Below are 19,918 nucleotides of genomic sequence, written 5' to 3'. Positions count from 1 at the left end.
AGACGGAATATCTAGGATCTACGGATTGGGATGTGATTGTCAGGTCGTCGGCGTATAAGTATATGTTGGTGTTGGGGGGATGTGGGATGTCGGAGTTGTAAATGGTGTATAGGTGTGGGGACAGGACGGTGCCCTGGGGGACACCGGCCTCCATGGGACGGGTGGTGGAAAGGGAATCTTGGATTTGGATGCGGAATTTTCGGTGGTGTAGGTAGGATTTTATGAGTTTGGTAAAGGATATGGGATATTGGTTGGTGAGCATTTTCATCAGTAGGCCTTCATGCCAAACCGTATCGAAGGCCTTTGCGACGTCCAGGAAGACAGCACCAGTGTACTGTCCCCTGTTGAAGGCCGCCGTGATGTGCTCGGTAAGGCGAAGGATTTGGAGTTCAGTGGAGTGATTGGGTCGGAAGGCGAACTGCTCGTCTGGAATGACTTGCAGTTCTTGGGAGTGGGTTCTTAGACGGGTTAGGATAATTTTTTCTACCACTTTGCTCATAGCCGGGAGCAGGCTAATGGGCCGGTAGTTGGATGGGATGGTGTGATCTTTGTTGGGTTTTGGGATAAGGATTATGTTTGCTGTTTTCCAGCGGGTAGGGAAGTGTCTTAGTCTGAGTGTCGCGTTTGTTATGTTTAGTAGGGCCATGAGGCCCTTGTGTGGTAGTCGTTTAAGTGTCGTGTTATGTATATTGTCGGGTCCGGGGGCTTTTCTGTTTTTAAGTCTGCGTATTGTCAGTCTTAGTTCGTCAGGTGTTGCGGGGGGGATTATGTCATTGTCTGGCTCTCTGTCGACGCGTCGGGCCGCGCGCTCAGCCACTATCTCGAATTCCTCGTCTTCGTCGGGCAGCTGAGGCAGTCTACACTGCAGTTCCAGGCTATCGGCGAAAGCCTCGGCCTTTTCCTGGTTCGTGTAAACCACCCCCACACTACCGTGGATTGGAGGAATTTTACGGCGAGCGGTCTGTCGCAGGGCCCTCTGCGTTTTCCAGAGGCTGATGTCTTGTGGATCCAGCGACTCCAGGTGCCTAGCCCAGTTATCCTGGGCCAGTGGGACACGGTGCTCCATTGGCCACCATTTTTACTCGACTTACATTCCTGTGATTTTTTTTATATGGGAGATCTTAAAACAAAAAGTATACTGACAGTGAGAGACAACTGTGCCGAGACGAATGCATTTTATTTTTGCGTAGAATTAATTTATATGTGACAGAAAATGGTGGACATATTGAACGGTTTTTACACTTACAAGACAACAGTCTATTAAAAGGGGCACGCCACTGGTGGAAAGTGTATAATATTCTTTAGTTGTACGTGCTTTGCAGCATCTATGATGCAGTCATTTAAATTGTCGAATGTTTGACCGTTCATTGCACGGAAAGGATGCGGTAATTTTAGGTTGCCTTCCAAAAGAACAGGCGCCGTCTACAGCATTGTATCAAATACATAGAGATATAAACAAACTAGAAAGCAACCACCTTCACTTATTTATAACAGATATGCAGGGTTTACAAACTTAAAGACGATTTTTTAATTGTAAATAGAAATTTTCAATAATAAACATTTTCATTTTTCAATAATCCATATCGTTGGCGGTATAATAAACTGTTAAGACTTATTGGGAACCTCTGGGATCGCCTACTGTATGAAAAGGGAAATAGTTATAATCGCAGATAGAACACCGCGCCGTTTGATTTTGTCCCGTTTCATGTATTAAACAGAAAAATTGCCTGTTCAGATTTAGGTTATCAATTCTACTTTAGTTTTCATTGAGAAAACATGTGCCTTTTATTGTTTAAGAGCCAGCTGAGCTATCGCCGGAGTCAGCGGTTCCAAAAATGTTTGTCCGTATTATTGTGGTACGTCTATGGTATTTAAGAATATATAGTATGTTTACGAAAAATATTTCGAGTGTTCACCTCGATTTACTTTTCAAATATCCTCTTCAAGATTGTAAACAACTTATTCGCAACGAAAACCACACTGTAATAAAAAAATATGGTAAAATTCCTTGAACTTTCCACGGTAACTTGTTGCCATTGAATGTTCAAGTAAAATTGATGTACCTATGATGTTAAAGGTTTATTTAATATTACATAAATGTTACATGAATTTTACTTGAACATTCGAGGAATTTTACCATACTTTTTATTACAGTGTGCACCACATTGCAGCCGCTCTAAAATTTCTGATCTCTAATAATAACAGCCCCACAAAAAAAAGTGGCAGGTCCGAAAGACAAGACTATGGTATCCATATGGTTTTGGGGTCGCTGAATCCAAGTCCGGTGTCCGTTTGACACGATTAGCTCTGGTTTAAGGTCAGTTCAAGGTCAAATGTAGAAAATCAATTGTCAACAAACTAAACCTATGTATCTATACGTTTTTGGGGTCGCCGAATCCGAATTCGGTGTCCGTTTGATGCGATTAGTTCTGATTTAAGGTCATTTCAAGGTCAAATGTAGAAAATCAATTGTCAAAAAACTAAACTACTAAACTATACATTTTTGGGGTCGCCGAATCCGAATCTGATGTCCGTTTGACTCAATCAGATCTGGGTTGAGGTCAGTTCAAGGTCAAATGTGGAGAATCAATTGAAAACAAAGTAAACTTACATATCTATACGTTTTGGGGGTCGTTGATTCCGGATATGATGTCCGTTTGAAGCGATCAGGTCTATTAAATACTTTATAATAGAAAAAGATCAATCAACATACGAAAGATACTTATACAAATATTTTGGTTTTAAACCTAAGTGAAAAATTTGATTTGAGCAGAGAGAAAGGTTTCACCAAGATATTAAAGAAGGGAGAAATTTGGGTGGCAATGAATCTATCACTGATATTGCTAGTGATACTAGTGAAGACGAATATATTCCATATCACGTTGTGAAAAAACAAGCAACAATATCACAAAAAAGTAAATGATGTTTGAGATTTGGGTCTGGCAGAGAATGGTGCAGAGTTCCTAATATCATGGCTAAAAAAATACTAAGCAAGCCGGAAAAGTGAAAGCTTTTTACTATCAGTACAGAAATAAGGAATATTTTTCTAACGATGAAGAATTTTCCTTAGGTTACTACAATGATATTGTTGGATAAATCACTTCAAACCTAACGCACATTGGAACAAGAGTGCCATAATTTGAGGATAGTCTTACATAGGATCAAACACGAACACCATAAATGGCTTTACATTTGACCTTGAACTGACCTTAAACCAGAGCTAATCGTGTCAAACGGACGCCGGATTCGGATTCAGCGACCCCAAAACCATATGGATACCAAGGTCTTATCTTTCGGACCTGCCACTTTTTTTTTTGTGGGGCTGTGTAATTAGTAACACTTCTTTAAGTATTTATTGCGATACATACTAGATGATGACTGTTTTTTTAATAGAAAAAATGAATTTAAGAAAAAAGTTCCTATGAACGCCTGTAAAAACTTAATAAAAGAGTATTAAAATTTACATACGAAAGCAATTCTTGATTAATATCTTAGAAACAACCAGTTACACCTAATTGAACTTTAGTACAGATTATAACATATTCTTCTAGGCACCAGTGGCGTACGAAGGGGTATATAACTCTCTAATTTTAGTACTTTCCAAGTTTATGGATTTTTGGAGGATCTCTTGGATTCATATAATCTCATATGTTGTTCTACTCGTATATACATGTTACTTGCAGAAATAAGTAAATCGGATAGAATCAGATAATCGACTTGCAACTCATCCCATTATGGCGTGCGTCTATAGCATAGGATAAATGATTTTATTTTTCCATGTTCAATGAGAATGACTTCCAAAAAATACAAATTACTTTGTTTTATATAGCCTTCTCAAATTGTTTTTATATGTTTTTTTATTTTTTCGTTGCTGAAAAGAAAGTCAGGAATCCTTGGAAACTCATAATTTTTTTTCAAAGTAGCCCACATACTTATGGATAAAATTGTTTGGCATGAAATTGGAGAAATAAACATAAATTTTAATTCTGAGCCAGTGAATTTGTTCCCAATTTCTTACACAAAAAGGAATTATAGACAATATGCAAAAATTAAAAAATATATATACTAGGCTATTTACTTCGACAAAATTTGGATGGAATGTGAATAAGTTTTAATTAAGAACAGTTTGATAATGAGGTTTTTAGTATTTTATGCGAAAAAACACATTTTATTTACACAGAAAATATATGTTTCAAATAAAAATGTTTAAAAATTACTCTTTTTTAACCAACCTGTTTCCCAAAATGGCAACACCATTTTATTTATTTCAACTCAAATTTTTTTGTCGACACATGGTTAGGATCATTTACAGACATTCCATGCGTATTATATGTTGGCAAAGGGTTTATGTGTTTCTTAAATGTCATTACTGACATAATGTCTTAACCCTTTAACTCTCAAAATCGGATTTTCGAGAATGTATCTTTGAACCACGGACACCATTCCAGCCTGACGACGAATCAAATCAAACCTACTAGACTTTATGTTTTTGGGGACGCTCTTTGGGATGGTGTCAACAGAATTTGAAAAAAGAGTATTCAAACCATGGAAACGGACTTCCAAGTTGAAAAGCGCCGCTATTTTTTCATATTTTCAATCTTAATGCCGTGTTTTGGAAACGTTGTCGCTAAGTTGGAGTTTTTTGGACTATTTTTTAAATTTTTAACTAATAGTAATAAGTTTTGCAATTAAAGTTCACTTTTTCCTAATTTTCCATATACAGGTTCGGAAAGTCCCCATGGTTCATCGGCCGTTACGTGAGAGCGATAAAGTAAGTCATAGAAATCCGTGCGATAGAGAAGGATGGCTATAATGAAGACGTCTCATAGTCACCGCCCGTTGTCTTTTGTGTCACTACTTATTCCGACTTCGGTATTCCGATATGTTAATACAATCCGTTAACAGAGGGCAGCACAATTTGTCTAAGGTGAGGTGCAGACCTAGAAAGAGTGATGCCAGATCTACAGATTTTTTGGAATTTTGGAAATAGGGAATTTTGCTTTATTTCTTGGGATTTTTAAGTCATTTTAAAAAGTATACTTAAATAACAACTAAATGAATTTTAAATGGAGCTGAACACTATACTCCATTTGAGTAACTTTTCAGTAGGGGAAACAAGGTCATTAGATTTACAAACAGAGGAATCTACTAGCTACTAAAGTTTTCTTTGTTACGCGTGCTGCCCTCTGTTAACGGATTATAACGAGCGTTCAAATAAAAACGTGGTCGAAGTTGGCTCTGACACATTGGACGTAGGGAGTAGCTTATAGCGACCAACTTAACCTCATTTCTCAACGAGCTGTATAGCAGCTGCCAGTTTCAATAACGTTAATGACTATATAACTTTATTTTAAAGAATAATCGTGATAACAATAACAAACAATTAAAGGAGCTGCGGAAAGTGTCCCCCTCCTTGTTATAACAATAAATTAAAGCAGCTGCTGAAAGTGTCCCCCTCCTGGTTCCAAGCATTTTTCACACCTGTTCCTCAAAGATTTAAAGATATTTTCTAAGATGCTCGGGATATTGTTAATTTCACGAATCTTGTTTATAAGTCGAGCCTGCAGATGGTTTAAATCAGGAATAGGCAGTTCAAAAATAGTGTTTTTAAGGCAAGGCCACAAAAAGAAATCACACGGCGTAATATCACATAACCTCGGTGGAAATTCATGTTCAGCATTGAGACTTATTAGTCGATTTTGGAAAACTTTCCTCAACATATTCATCATCTCGCCTGCCGTATGTGCCCTTGCGCCATCGTGTTGAAAGTAAAAGTTTGTAATTTCGTTTTCTTCCAGCTGGTTAACAAAAGGAGCGATAATTTCTTCTCTATACCTTTGCGCAGTAAGAGTACCATTAAAAAAAATAGGTCCATAAATCCTCCTTCGATTGAGAGCACACCAAACTCCATTTTTTTGAGCGTGTAGAGGGCCCTCTACAAAAAAGTTATCTGGTTTTTCAGAAGACCACATTCTCATATTCTGTGAGTTTACGTAACCACTTAAATGAAACCAGGCTTGATCAGAAAAAAAGGTGATATTATGAAGTTCACCGTAGTTGTTTAAAAACCATTCACAAAATACAGCCCGTCGCGGAAAATCAACATAAACACTTTTTGTTCTTGAGAAAACACCATTTTAAACGCTTTTTAAAACGAAAATATTCAAATTGATAGCGGCGATATACCTAGCGCTTTGACAGATGACGTTTAAGTTCATTTGCTATACGCTACGCCCTACGTCCAAGTTTTCAGAACCAACTTGACCACGTTTTTATTTGAACGCTCGTTATTAACATATCGGAATAACGAAGTCGAAATTGTATAAGTAGTGACATCTATTAAAGAAAAATCAAACGACGAAAACAAAGATGACCACCGGTCGCTGAATTACAAGTGGAAGTGGATCTTATTTGTGGAAGTGCGAAACGGGCGGTGACTATGAGACGCCTTCATTATAGCCATCCTTCTCTATCGCACGGATTTCTATGACTTACTTTATCGGTCTCACGTAACGGCCGATGAACCATGGGGACTTTCCGAACCTGTATATATTTTTTAAAATTTTTCCGCGCACAATTTTTTCTTATAAATTCAGATCTGTGATAGAGACCCTCTGCCCCTCGCGATCGCGAGGCATCGGACCCGACCTACTAGTCCATGGAAACGACCGTATCGCTTGCACCCCTTTTCCACGCGTCCGATACGCCTATGTCCCTATCCTTCTCCTGTTAGTCATCATCTGTTCCGCTGAGCGGAGATCGCAACCTCGCGAGTCGCGTTTTAACGCAGCGACGATCGACGGGACTTTGCTTTCAGTTTGTGGCGTTTCAAAGTCCCAAGTCGGCTCGGCCTCCATACTCCATAGAGCTTCGCCTCAGTGTTTCGTTGGATACCATCGGGTATCAAGTCGAGCGCGTGTAGTGTGTAGTCCGGCTTCCCAGTGTTGATGTAGTAGTGGATAGGTGCTGCAAAGCCGCGATAATAGTGTATTGTTTGTACGTAACGTGCCATAAGAGTAGTCGCTGATGGGAGATTTGCTTGCTGCTTCCTGATATCTTTCCGTTTCCTCAGTCTGCTGGCTGGGGTCGCCGGGAGAGAGCTTTAGGGGGTTGTCTTGGTTAAAAGTCGGTTTGGTAGTCTTCTAGAGATTGTGTGGTGTAATTTTACAGTAGGGATGTACAGGGTGATTCGAAAATATATGGTGGAAACTAAAATTCGAAATTTATTGTTTGAACTTAATAGTCTACCTGGATACCTAAATGCGCCCTAATGAGTTACACGCCCTTGAAGTTGAAATAAAAAAAAAAGTTCAAATTTTTGAAGTTATTTTTTTCAAATTTGGCGCACAAATAGCCATGTTTTGAAGTGAATATCAATGAAATTAATCGACATCCTTTGTTTCACCCTGCATTTTTTTATACTCCATATTCTAATGATTTGAACAGTATCAGTGGACAGATAATTTGATTCCAACAGTTTTTTTCTTGACATTTTTTGAAATGATTAATAGGAACGAAGAGAAAAATAGGGTAAAACCTCCGAATACTTTTGGATAGATCCGATTTTTATGAAAATTTGGAATTAACCTTATTTCACACTGTAGATGAAAAGTTATATAATGCTTGATATGTGCTTCTTATTTTTAGGGGATGAAAACCACCCATTCATGATAAAAAAATGAATAAATATAAAAATAGGTGATATATAGACTAAAATCATATCTTAATATACGAATAATATTGTTTTATATTGTGGGTTATAATTTACGTAATTTTTATAAAGTTTCAACCCTTAAAACCACTAATGATAAAAATATAAAATTAATAGTTTATTTGATCTTAAAATATTTTTATAGCGCATACATTATAGATAGAAACCTTTTTAATAATTCATGGTATTATAAATAATTTATTACAATATTTCAACCCTTAAAAAACTACCCCTAATAACAAAATATTTAAAAAAAATGGTTTTTAACAGTTTGAAATGATTTTATAGTACAAACAGGATAAATTAAATTCTTTTAGCTGTTTATAATACAATTTATAATTTATCGCATTGCTATAACTCTTAAAAACTACAATTAATGACAAAATATAATAAAAATGGCTTTTAAATAATTTAAAATGCCCTTCATTATACAAATAAAAACAATTTTATGCATTTAAAGTTGATAAGTAGAATTATTAAAAGATTAAAAAAGGGAAAAAGTGAAGGTATTATATGTATATAGAATGCTCCAAAGTTGTGGATAATCAAAGTATTGATATGCTCCGAAAATTGAAGCGGTAAGGTACCGTTGGTTTTTTAACGATAACTTCCTTAATTTTTAAGCTATTAAGACGATCCAAAAACGATTTTACGGAAAATTTCGACAGCTAAAAGTACTGTATATGTTTTAACGTGTTATTTTGAGATTTTTGAGGTTAAAGGGTTTGAAAACATCACCTTTGCCTTCAACTGCAAACTTCTAGCAGCGACATCTCTGTTAATTTTTATCCTACACAAATAAAAAAAACAAAATATTCTGTGAAAAAAAATCTAAACTTTTGTACTCTTGAATATTTTTTGTATCTTGTTTATTTTTAGTTATTTTCAAAAATATGTTATTTTTTTTGGAATCAAAACGTAATATTTTCAAAAATATGCATTCTAAACCGCTTAAACTTGTATAATATTGCTAACACATAATAAATGTAAATTGTAGAAGGATTACCTTTAATTTTAAATCTCGTGAAAGATTAATCAGTTTTTGTACTGATTTTTTTTTTCTGAAAAAGCGAATTGACAGTTTTATTTTGATTGTAACTGTTAATTTTTATGTTAATGACTTAAAGTCAAGTTCATTTTAAAGATTTTTTAAAGTACCTACTTTAAAAAATGTTCAGTGCATTTTTCTTGAAAAATAGATTTTTTTAGTTATTTTACGTTAAACGCTTCCAATTCAGTTTCTGGCGGACATGAAATTATCTTCAACCAGCCGTATCTCAGCACCTATTGCACCTACATAAATGAAAAAAAATCAATCTTTTCCTTTTTCTATAAGCTTCATTTTCTTCGTAATATATTTTTTCATAAAATGTCTATTTTCCGAGTTATTCGTGAAAAACTACTGACAATCGTCCTTTTTTTTAATAAAAAATGTACATTTTCAATCACCAATAACTCGGAAAATATTAACTTATCGAAAAATGTTCCTTAAAATTGATTGCTTTATCGATTCCTGTATTTTCAATATTTTAATTCTCACCTCCTAGAAGGGGTGGCTTCCACCCCCTGGGCAAAAAGCGCTCATCAAAGGATTTTTCGCGTATAGCGTTTTGGCTAATTTTGATCAAACGCAATGCGTCTTATCGTGGAATTTGATCTAATATCTATGACTCGGCTTTCTAATAGAAAATTTAAAATTATCAGTACATGGATATAATCGTCGTTAAAGGATTAGTAACATTAATGTATTATCAAACTAAAAAAAATCAAATTATTCTATATTTATTTGCGTGTCCTGAATCTTAAGAGGATAAATTGCAAATATATCGTTTACACATCTCCACCAATTCTTATTTACATTGTTAATATAGTTTTCTACAAGAAATCCGTATAAATTTTACTTAATATCGGTGGTAACGATGACCTTACAGTCATTCTGTGCATTCTGACTTTAATGGGTTATTCAGTAACTTAAAAATTTAACACAGTGTCAGTTCAAATTGGGTTTCACCAAGTACGGCAAATAATAAAAGAATGTTTTACAAAAATAAGTAAAACATATTTTCTTAGTAGCAGAAAAAAAAATTGAAATATCTGTTCCACTATTTGACATATTTGTGAACCAAATCAATTAATTTTTGCCTTTAATTAAACTTATGTCGAAAGCTAGTCGCCTTAAACACTTAATTAATTTATACTTTGATTTAAAACTACCCCAAGAGCAAACTGTGGAAGTCCAAGAACGTAGGCTTGGAGAAACCACCCTGTGTATTTTAATTTTCGAATTAACCTAACTTTTCGAAGTTGGAGTAAAAATATCTTTGTTACTTCTATTATTTAAACACAGGATGTTTAAATTAAATGAATGTTGAAAAATGTTTCAGCATAAGTTTATATCTAGTGGACCTGATGTTTTTCTTAAATTTAAATCTTGTCTAACGTAACTATAAACTTAAGGTATAATCGATGGTTTAATTTTATATCGTGGTAACTAAAAAATATTAAAATAAACTTGAATGTTTTAAATTTTCTAGCACTTAAAAAAATATTTTTGTAATAATATGTCGATGTTGATATTTAACATGTCTTCTGGTGTGTAGTATAACTTTATATGTGGTTGAAACCATATGATTTTATTTAAATTGTCTGTACGACAATCAAAAATGGGGGACCAATGAAAATATAATATGTAAGGGGATGTCTGTGACAAATTTTGAATTTTAATAATGATAAAATTTCTGCAATTAATGTTTTCTGATGGATAATACTTATCTATTTTTAAATTATTATCACCTGTTGCGTGAGAGACAAGTAATTTATGACCAATATTTAATTTTAACACGCGATAAGATAAAGGCGTAACGCAAATTTATACAGTGCCCCTCTTTATTTATAATTAATAAAATATAAGCTCATACTATTGTATGTTCTCCGTACGTACCTAATATTTGTGTATTTGCTTATGTAATTGGGCTTTGCATAAAAGGACAGTCTCCTGTTATTCCTGATTGAGATAATATTGTTTGGAAGTAAAAATTATGCTGCGAATAAATATTAATACATTTATTAATACAGATTGATTGAACTGAAAAGTTTTATTACACAGTGTTTTTATCGTCATGTGTTGAAATTATATTTAGCATCCAGTCAGATTTGGCCAGTGTAGGAAATAACGTCATGGTGAATTTAGAATTAAAATGTTGTCTGAAGTTACTTATTTGTGGCATAATTTTTGTTTTTTCTATATTTATTATGCCACCTGTGAAAAATGAATGAATGAAATAAACCCTTACGGCAAAATGATGTTTCGAGAGTTATTTTTTTACAAAAATAGTTTAGACTAACTAAAAATCTCACACTGACAAAAAGCAAATAAATAGAAAATACAAAATATACACTGTAGTCGCCAGGGTTTATTGATTTTTTTCGCATGTGTCAAAATACACAAAAAAACAAAGAAAACTGAGAATTAAATGTTACAATTACAGTTTAGTTAAATTATCAAAAAAATAAATAAATAATGTACTTCGTAATAAAGGCACTATCTAATTTTGTGTCAGTGAAGAATTAAATTCCATAAAAGATATGCAATTAATGCTTCTGTTGTCGCGTCGTGTAATTCTACCTCAATCACAGTATTGGTTGTCTTTAAAAATCGTAGCTAACGTTGTTGCTTGATCTTTTTTTGGCTATAAGCATACATCTACATGACAGTTCTTCAGTATTCTTTACTATTAACCTTTAAAATTTCGTTTTTGGTTTTTGATATTTCCATTAAAGGAAAAACAGACAGTTTTGCATATTACACAAAATCGTAATACTTTGGTCTAGATAGAATAGAAATTTTCCTTTGCCAAGGACGATCGCTGTTTGAGAAGCGCTGGCGAATGACAACAAGAACTCCCCAAAATGTTGTCATTTGTGAAATTTACCGCGTACGTCGATGGGAGATAGACCCAACGTCGTTGGGGTTAGGATTAGTTTTACAGAAACGTCTATTTTGAGACGCACCTTCATTTACCAGGCGTTTGGTTTATCTTTCCCGCGACGAAATATTTGTATTTGGCTATCCGTACCCGTTATCTGAGCAAATACTACACGAAAAACAAAACTCGTGCCGTAATCAGCTCGTTTTAGCGCAATATCCCGTAAAGACGTTTAAATCTTGGCGACCGATTTCTAATAAAATGCCTGCATTTTTATAACTGGCTATGGATAAACACGTATTCGTTTGTTCTATGTATAGAAACAGGGCCGCGGAGCATCTGGGTGGAATACAGCGTGTATTTTTTAATTCGGTATTCCTGGTAATACCAATAGAAAAAGTATCGCAAATAACAGTCGCATAAAATTTTGGTTTTTGGTTGTACAAGGTTTCCAATTTCTTCTGGGCTGCACCTAATTTCATTTTATTAAATGGAGCACCCTGTATATTATCGAAGTTTTTAAGTTTTCGTTGAATTTATGGCCTACTACGAGAAACAAACATGTAAATCGACATTGCAGATTCTCGAAAATATCAAATATCTCCAAAACTAAACATGATAAACTTTGCTTCTTATAAAGAAAAAAATGGTACGCTAATGGGAAAAAAACCATTAGCGTGCAATTTTTTTCTTTAGAAATGTCGAAGTCAGTGCTTGTATGCACGCCACTGTTAGAGATAAAAATTATGTTTGTATTTAAAAACATGCGCTGTTATTAACTCACTACGTACTAAACTGGAATATCTCAAGCGGTTTTGAAAATATTAATAAATTTCCTTCTTTTTCCTAAAATTTTAACACCCCGTATTTTCGCCACGAAACATTTTTGGACCATATAGTCCAATTAACTAAGCCTTTAAATCGAAATTTTGCCAACTTGGCTGAATTTTTGATATGAGTTAGTTTAAGGTATATTATAACAATAAGTGAGAGTAATTTTTTGTTCAACCCCCGGCCAAGGGTGGAAAAAGATAAAACAAAGGGCTTTTTCAAGATAACTCAAAAAGGGTAAGAGCTAGAAAAAAAAGTTTTTCATGAAAGTTGTAAAGCAGACAATTCTACATAAAAATGGCCTCTTAACTTTTTCTTGTACTATTACAATTAACAGAGTTAGGGAGGCTAGAAGTTAAGGGAAGATTTCAGAAATTTAATTTTGTTAAAGTAATTAACTCACATTTTTGTTCGGTATATTGTATCCTTTAACATTAACGAGCTGCTTATGAATTAAAGAAATATCTAAGTAACGTATGGGATCTTATGGAACAATTCACTATTTTATTTTATTTTGAAACCTGTGAAAAAGTTCAGAAAATAATCCCTAGCACCAAAAGGGTTAGTTTTATGAAAATTTTGAAAATCAGTATTTGGGCGTGTCTTTAACAACAAAGTCCGTAATTTTTATTGTGTATGTCATTTTCCTTTCTTGTCTGACAGAATTTGTTTTACTTTCAACCTTCTTAAAAACTGTTTCTTTTAATAAAAAAAATTGCAATTCTGGAGAAACAAGATGTTTATAGGGAACCAACTCACACTAATATTTAATATATTTAAATATTTACATGTACTTCGAACCATCATTTTAATATAAAGAAAGGCGTAGTTAAATGTTTGTAAGACAATGACAAATTGTTTTTGAAAGATGAAATTTTTAACAAATTGAAATTAATGAAAAAAATGTATAGTTTAACAATAAAATTTAATGAGTTTCATAGGCGTCCCTAAAAAAGTTTTCAGCTAAAGGTAAAAAAATTATAATAATTTGTATATAACGTGAAGAAAATTTCTTGTTCATTTGATCAACAACATATTTTAATTATTTATGTTCTCAAACAATTTTATTATATTGATGGTAAATTTCGTTTTGTTCCGTTTCAAAAGGCCTCCAAAATGTCATGTTGTGATAATATTAGTAAACAAAATATCCCTCTTATTTCTCCCTTTCGCATTTGTAATAAGAATGATTGATATAATGGACTTATATAATAAATTAAAATTACCTGAATTACACCAAATTCCGCATTGCTGCACGGCACTGCTAGGCCATTTGTTGACAACCAAATTTATGGCCCAGGTGGCCCAATCCGGCTGTGTTTGTGCCACGTTTGCCCGCGCGCTCATTCATCAACTGAGCGACTAGACCTGCATATGGATATGGCAAAATAAATATGGGAACGAGTTTTTCAAATATTTCAATGCCGAGTTGCTGTGTCAGCGACTGAACCTGGTACATACGGCCAACCTCTTGGTTCTTCAATGGAGATCGAAAAGACTGTACTAATAAAGAATCAAGACCCTGAGAATTTTGTTGAAACTGTACCCATTTTTTGCTAGCCTGAATGCAATATACTAGCACTATTTAGTTCCATTTTTTGCGTCTTTTTGATTATTATTAACTCAACTAAGCATTTCGACTTATTCTGATTCAGTGGCGAGCAACAAAAGGTTTGAATTAAAAAAAAATCCCATTAATATTTTTTGCTGGCCTAAATATTAAATACTAGCACCATTTTTTGCGTCTTTTTGTTTATTGTTAACTCGACTAAGCATTTCGACTTATTCTGATTCAGTGGCGAGTAACAAAAGGTTTCAATTAAAAAAAATCCCATTAATATTTTTTGCTGGCCTAAATATTAAATACTAGCACCATTTAGTTTCAATTTTTTTGCGTCTTTTTGTTTATTTTGTAATTTTTCGACATCCTGTAATTGTAACATTTGTTAGCGTTGCCTATGTTGGGATGTTACGTAATTTTTTTAAACCTGAAACGGTACTTTTTAGATCCATTATTTGTTTATCAAAGTAGGCCTGCCTTGAATTCATCGAGAAATTAAAAAATGAAGTTAAGTATGTAACATCCTGAAGAAATGGTGCAATTTTTATTTGAGTCACTTCTTTGTATTATTGATAAAGTTGGAAGAATATGTTTTGAATGGGACACCCCGTACACGATTTTCGCCCTCTGGGATGGTAAAAGCGAGGCGGACAGGAATCGGCCGCGTAACAATTCGATAAACGATTTGCCTGTTTGGTAAACATCAAATCCGTTTTCTAATTTTATGCGTCCCGGTTCGTATAATTAGAATTTTCGTCGAGTGTTGTGTTCTGCATCTTCGCTTCGGAATTAGATTACCGGTTTCCTTTTTCGCGAAAGCATCGACAGAATGTAGGTGCCGATGTGGGAGGGCCGCCTCATGTCTTTCGGAATTTGTGCCAGGATAATTTAGGACAATTTTCGAATTAACGCGTAAAAAATTAGATTCGGATTAGAATCTCTTTTTTTCTTCTGTCCGTATCGTTTGCTTGTAGCTGAAGTTAGTGTTAAGCAGTTGAGATTTTTTTTTGGGATTTTTTATTTTAAATCTAAAAAATTTTTGTTTCGTTTCTGACGGGCACATTCAAGGCTTAATATATGCTCTGAAATATCAGATATTTCTATAAATCAAGCATTTTTGTTGATCGATTAAGACCTACAAAGTATGCCATTTTTTTATGATCATGAGAAAAGTAACAATAATTGCATTCTGTCCGACTTGAGGATTAATGTGGCAACGTTGCAGTCAGCTGACAGCAAGGAGGGAATACATTTGAAAGACTTGATAAAAACGAAATTGATTTCAAACTTACACATTTTCCCTAAATCTCATGTACATTGTTATCAACAGTAAATTATCCACAACAGATGATTTTTTGTAGTGTTTTTAAAAAGTAGATTAATTAAAAAAGACTAGGAAGCTGTGATATATTTATTGGAATAAAAAATACAGTTGATAAATCCTTTTAATATATTTAATGGTTTATAAAAACATCGTAATCCGTACCCAGCAATATTTAGGGTTACATAAAGTTTTCTTTACTTGATTAATATAATTAGTAATACTTAAGATAAAAGCATTTGTACAGAATAACAAAGGAACATAAATATTTTTCAGCAAATTTTATACCTAAAAAATTTGTTATAGTTGCAAAACTTTTGTAACATTACTAAAATGGAGATGAAAAACACGAACAGTGAGTATTAATGCAATTTCTATCACAGAACCTTTAAAATTGCATCCAACATTTTCTTTGACTTGGACGAGAGATGGGCGTGAGTGTCATTTCATTTCTTTAGAACTAAATTAACATAATTATTTTCTCGTTGTTTTACCAGTTCACATGATTTACGGATTTTAAATAAAGGATGTAAATCTTCGCGAGGATAATACGATATATTTGCTATATATAATAATTATATTTTCCATAGTTTACACAGAATACATTTTTGAACGCGTACGCATCTTTACCCGAATTTAACGCGCAATATCTACGATGTCCGAGGTCTGTAGGTTCGCAGTGTGTACAACTGCACTCGATTATTAGCGCTGTTGCCACATCTACATAGTCTTTATGCGTTCTTTAAATATAATTTAAAACTACTTAAATATGATATTTTTATGTTGTTAATTAGTCAATATGTATGCTATGTGCATATAAGTAGATTTCTTTGCTATATAGATAAGGTTTATCGCAAATAATTTGAATAGAATTTAATTTTTTCAAATTGGCGGCGGGCTTTAGTCCCATAAGAAAAGCATAGGACCCCCCCCCATGCGCTCCTCACTTCCCTCGGATCCCGATATACCTCCTTAATACGATACGATACTTTCTCAGTATCGATATTAGTAAAGTATCGAAACAGAAGTATCGATACCCCCTAAGTATCGAAGTATCGTTCGCGTCCCTATAAGTATCAAATATTTATTTTAATTGTTGCCTATTTTAAAGTAAAAAATTATATTTCTGGGTAGAAATTTAAAGTAATTAAATAAATAAATAATAAGAAAATATTTTCTTGCGTATATATAAACGTGTGATACCTTAAAATCAAATGTACAGGGTGGGCAAATAAGCGAGCTAAGCGGCTGTATCTCAGAAACTAATGATCGTAGAGAGCTACGGTAAAAAATTTTATAGGTAAAGTGGGCAAGGGAAAATGCTGGAAATTATTTTCAAGTTTCCAAGATGGCCGCCAGTGGGCGTTTCCACCATCTTGAATTACATAAAGTTACGTTTCTCGCGATTTTCCCCAATGAATGTAACAAAAAAGTATTTGCGTTTTAATGTTAACTTAAAGTCGAATATTTTTTGTAAAAACAATTTTTCTCTATCTTTCGAAATAAAGTGGTGGGGGGTATTTGAATGTTGTTTTAAATAAATGCCTGTAACTTCGAAACGGCTTAATGGATTTGGATAAATTTGGTATCATTGAAAAGAGCATTTCTTGGGCTTTTAGGTTTCTCGTAATCATGACAGTTGCGACCTACACGGCCGCCGATAGAGGGCGTTATTCGATATTATAACCAAAATATTGGATTTTCTCAAAAAATTTAAATGCGATGATATGACTTTTTTTAGACTAGAAAATAGACAAATGACCAACCAATAAGCCTGCGCAAACCGCATCTTAATATCTTTTTCCTAACTCAAATTATTTAAAAAAATACTAAACCAGGAAAATTCATATATCCCCATTTAAAAATGCATCGGTTGCTTTCGATAAGAAGGCAAGTAGTAGGCCATGGACACGACAATCGCCTAACAAAAATATTGCCAAGTAACGTCAAACTTTTGTCACACGCAGCCTAATATTGTTGATTGCGTATAATTTGAGTACTTTTTAATCAAAATGCCTCTCACAAATAATGAAGCCGTTGACATGATTGCGATTTATTTCGAGTGTTTTCAAAATGCAGCTATAGCTGCAAGACAGTACGCGGCACGGTATCCAGATCGCCGTCATTACGGGAGAAGAATGTTTCCGCGCTTGGTACAGCGATTACGCGATACTGGAAGTTTTCGTCGTCCTAAACGTCGCAGGCGTCGCAATGGAAGGACCGAAGAAAACATTATCAATGTCTTGGCTTACATAGAATTTGATAGACATGTAGGAACTAGAACATTGTCTCTAGACTTGGGAATAGCACGAACAACTGTTAGAAATATTTTGAAAGATTATAGGTAAATAATTTTATCTTATTCCAAGTATCTTAGCACATACTCTCAAATACACAATTCAGTGTTATTCTGATTATATTATTTTTACGCATATGTTGTTTTTTACTTTTAGATTACATCCTTACCACATAGTTTTGCACCAGGCGCTAAATGAACAAGATTTCGATAATAGATTAAATTATTGTCAATGGATGCTAGGCATGCTTGAGGAAAACAGAAATTTCTTAACGGAAATTCTCTGGACCGACGAGGCTACCTTTAGTAGTGATGGTAGAGTAAACCGTCATAATATGCATTATTGGTCCGCTGAAAATCCGCATTGGTTAAGAGAAGTGCAGCACCAGGGACGCTGGAGCCTAAATGTGTGGTGCGGTATCATTGGGGACAGAATTATTGGACCTTATTTTTTTGATCAAGCTTTAACTGGTAACCGCTTCTTAGAGTTTTTGATCAACGACTTGCCAATTTTGTTGGAAGATGTGCCACTCGAAACTAGGAGAACTATGTTTCTGCAATTAGATGGTTGTCCGGCACATTATTCAATTAATGTCCGAAACCATATTAACGGGACCTTTCGAGAACGCTGGATAGGAAGGGGAAGCCTATTTCCTTGGCCGGCAAGATCTCCGGACTTGACATGTCTTGATTTTTACTTGTGGGGACGCTTAAAAGACATTGTTTTTCAAACTCCACCAACAACACGAATGGATATGGAAAACAGAATTCGAAACTCAATTCGTCAACTATCAGCGGTAGAAATCGAGGCTGCGGTTCTGTCGACTCAAGAAAGACTGGAACAATGTGTGGAATATGACGGAAGGCAATTTGAACACAGAAGGCATTAATCTTTTTTCAAAATCGGTCCTTTTCAGGACCACAACTTTATTTAAAAGGAAAATCGCTTATAAATACGAAAACGTGCGACTTAAAATCACAGCACTAAATAAACTGACATTTCTTGTGAATATTTTAGAGAGGAGTTTGTCTTTTATTTCCATGGCCTACTACTTGCCTTCTTATCGAAAGCAACCGATGCATTTTTAAATGGGGATATATGAATTTTCCTGGTTTAGTTTTTTTTTTAATAATTTGAGTTAGGAAAAAGATATTAAGATGCGGTTTGCGCAGGCTTATTGGTTGGTCATTTGTCTATTTTCTAGTCTAAAAAAAGTCATATCATCGCATTTAAATTTTTTGAGAAAATCCAATATTTTGGTTATAATATCGAATAACGCCCTCTATCGGCGGCCGTGTAGGTCGCAACTGTCATGATTACGAGAAACCTAAAAGCCCAAGAAATGCTCTTTTCAATGATACCAAATTTATCCAAATCCATTAAGCCGTTTCGAAGTTACAGGCATTTATTTCAAACAACATTCAAATACCCCCCACCACTTTATTTCGAAAGATAGAGAAAAATTGTTTTTACAAAAAATGTTCGACTTTAAGTTAACATTAAAACGCAAATACTTTTTTGTTACATTCATTGGGGAAAATCGTGAGAAACGTAACTTTATGTAATTCAATATAGTGGAAACGACCACTGGCGGCCATCTTGGAAACTTGAAAATAATTTCCAGCATTTTCCCTTGTCCACTTTACCTATTACTTTTTTTACCGTAGCTCTCTACGATCACTAGTTTCTGAGATACAGCCGCTTATCTCGCTTATTTGCCCACCCTGTACATTTGAAGCAAGATTTTTTTTTGCGTGTAGTCTCTAAAATCCTGGTCCGATACATCCAATAGTTTATTAACGTTATAAAAAAAGCTATCTCTATTTAAATTACTATAAAAATGAGCTCTATTTAATGTAAAAAGAGCGAATTCCGGAGCGGCTTTTGCCTGACCCGGGACAATTTGTTTATAACGCTGTTTCCTATTTTGTTAGTTGTACAAGGCAACTTAATTTCAACTTTTTGAAATTTCTCTTTTTCGATACGTTTCTTTGGATCAATTAGAACCTATATCTACAAGATTATCTTCTAAAATTAACGTTTTGCAATTAAACAATTAATTGCAAAAGAAACTAACGAATTTAATTAAAGATATCTGGAACCACAGTTTCACGGTCAATCGAATCGGCCTTTGGCATACATGTTGGTCTTTGGATTGACCGTCTTTTCCATAAATTTCATCAACATCCATCGCTTTTTGAAATAATAATGGACAAAACTGATATTTCCGCGTTCGACCCGAGGTTCGACCTTTATTTTACAGTTAACAAA

At 34.2% G+C, this 19,918-nt stretch overlaps 1 protein-coding gene across 7 annotated transcripts in view; it reads left to right on the top strand.

Annotated features, from left to right (window-relative positions):
- Positions 1-19,918, top strand: part of LOC108917142 (actin-binding LIM protein 3) — a 111,426-nt gene that overhangs the window by 25,890 nt on the left and 65,618 nt on the right. For 2 of the 7 annotated variants that reach the window (XM_018723606.2, XM_018723605.1), the window contains exon 1: positions 6,822-6,996. The exons of 1 other annotated variant lie outside the window; for it this stretch is intronic. The gene's annotated coding sequence lies outside the window, so the exon portion shown is untranslated. Of the gene's footprint in view, positions 1-6,818; positions 6,997-19,918 lie in introns of those variants that run through there. 4 more of the 7 variants (XM_018723609.1, XM_018723608.2, XM_023454251.1 and 1 more) reach the window with 4 other exon arrangements.

The sequence above is a fragment of the Anoplophora glabripennis genome, unplaced genomic scaffold (assembly GCF_000390285.2).
Source record: "Anoplophora glabripennis isolate ALB-LARVAE unplaced genomic scaffold, Agla_2.0 scaffold85, whole genome shotgun sequence".
NCBI lineage: Eukaryota > Metazoa > Arthropoda > Insecta > Coleoptera > Cerambycidae > Anoplophora > Anoplophora glabripennis.
This window is presented reverse-complemented; position numbering and strand designations above follow the sequence as displayed.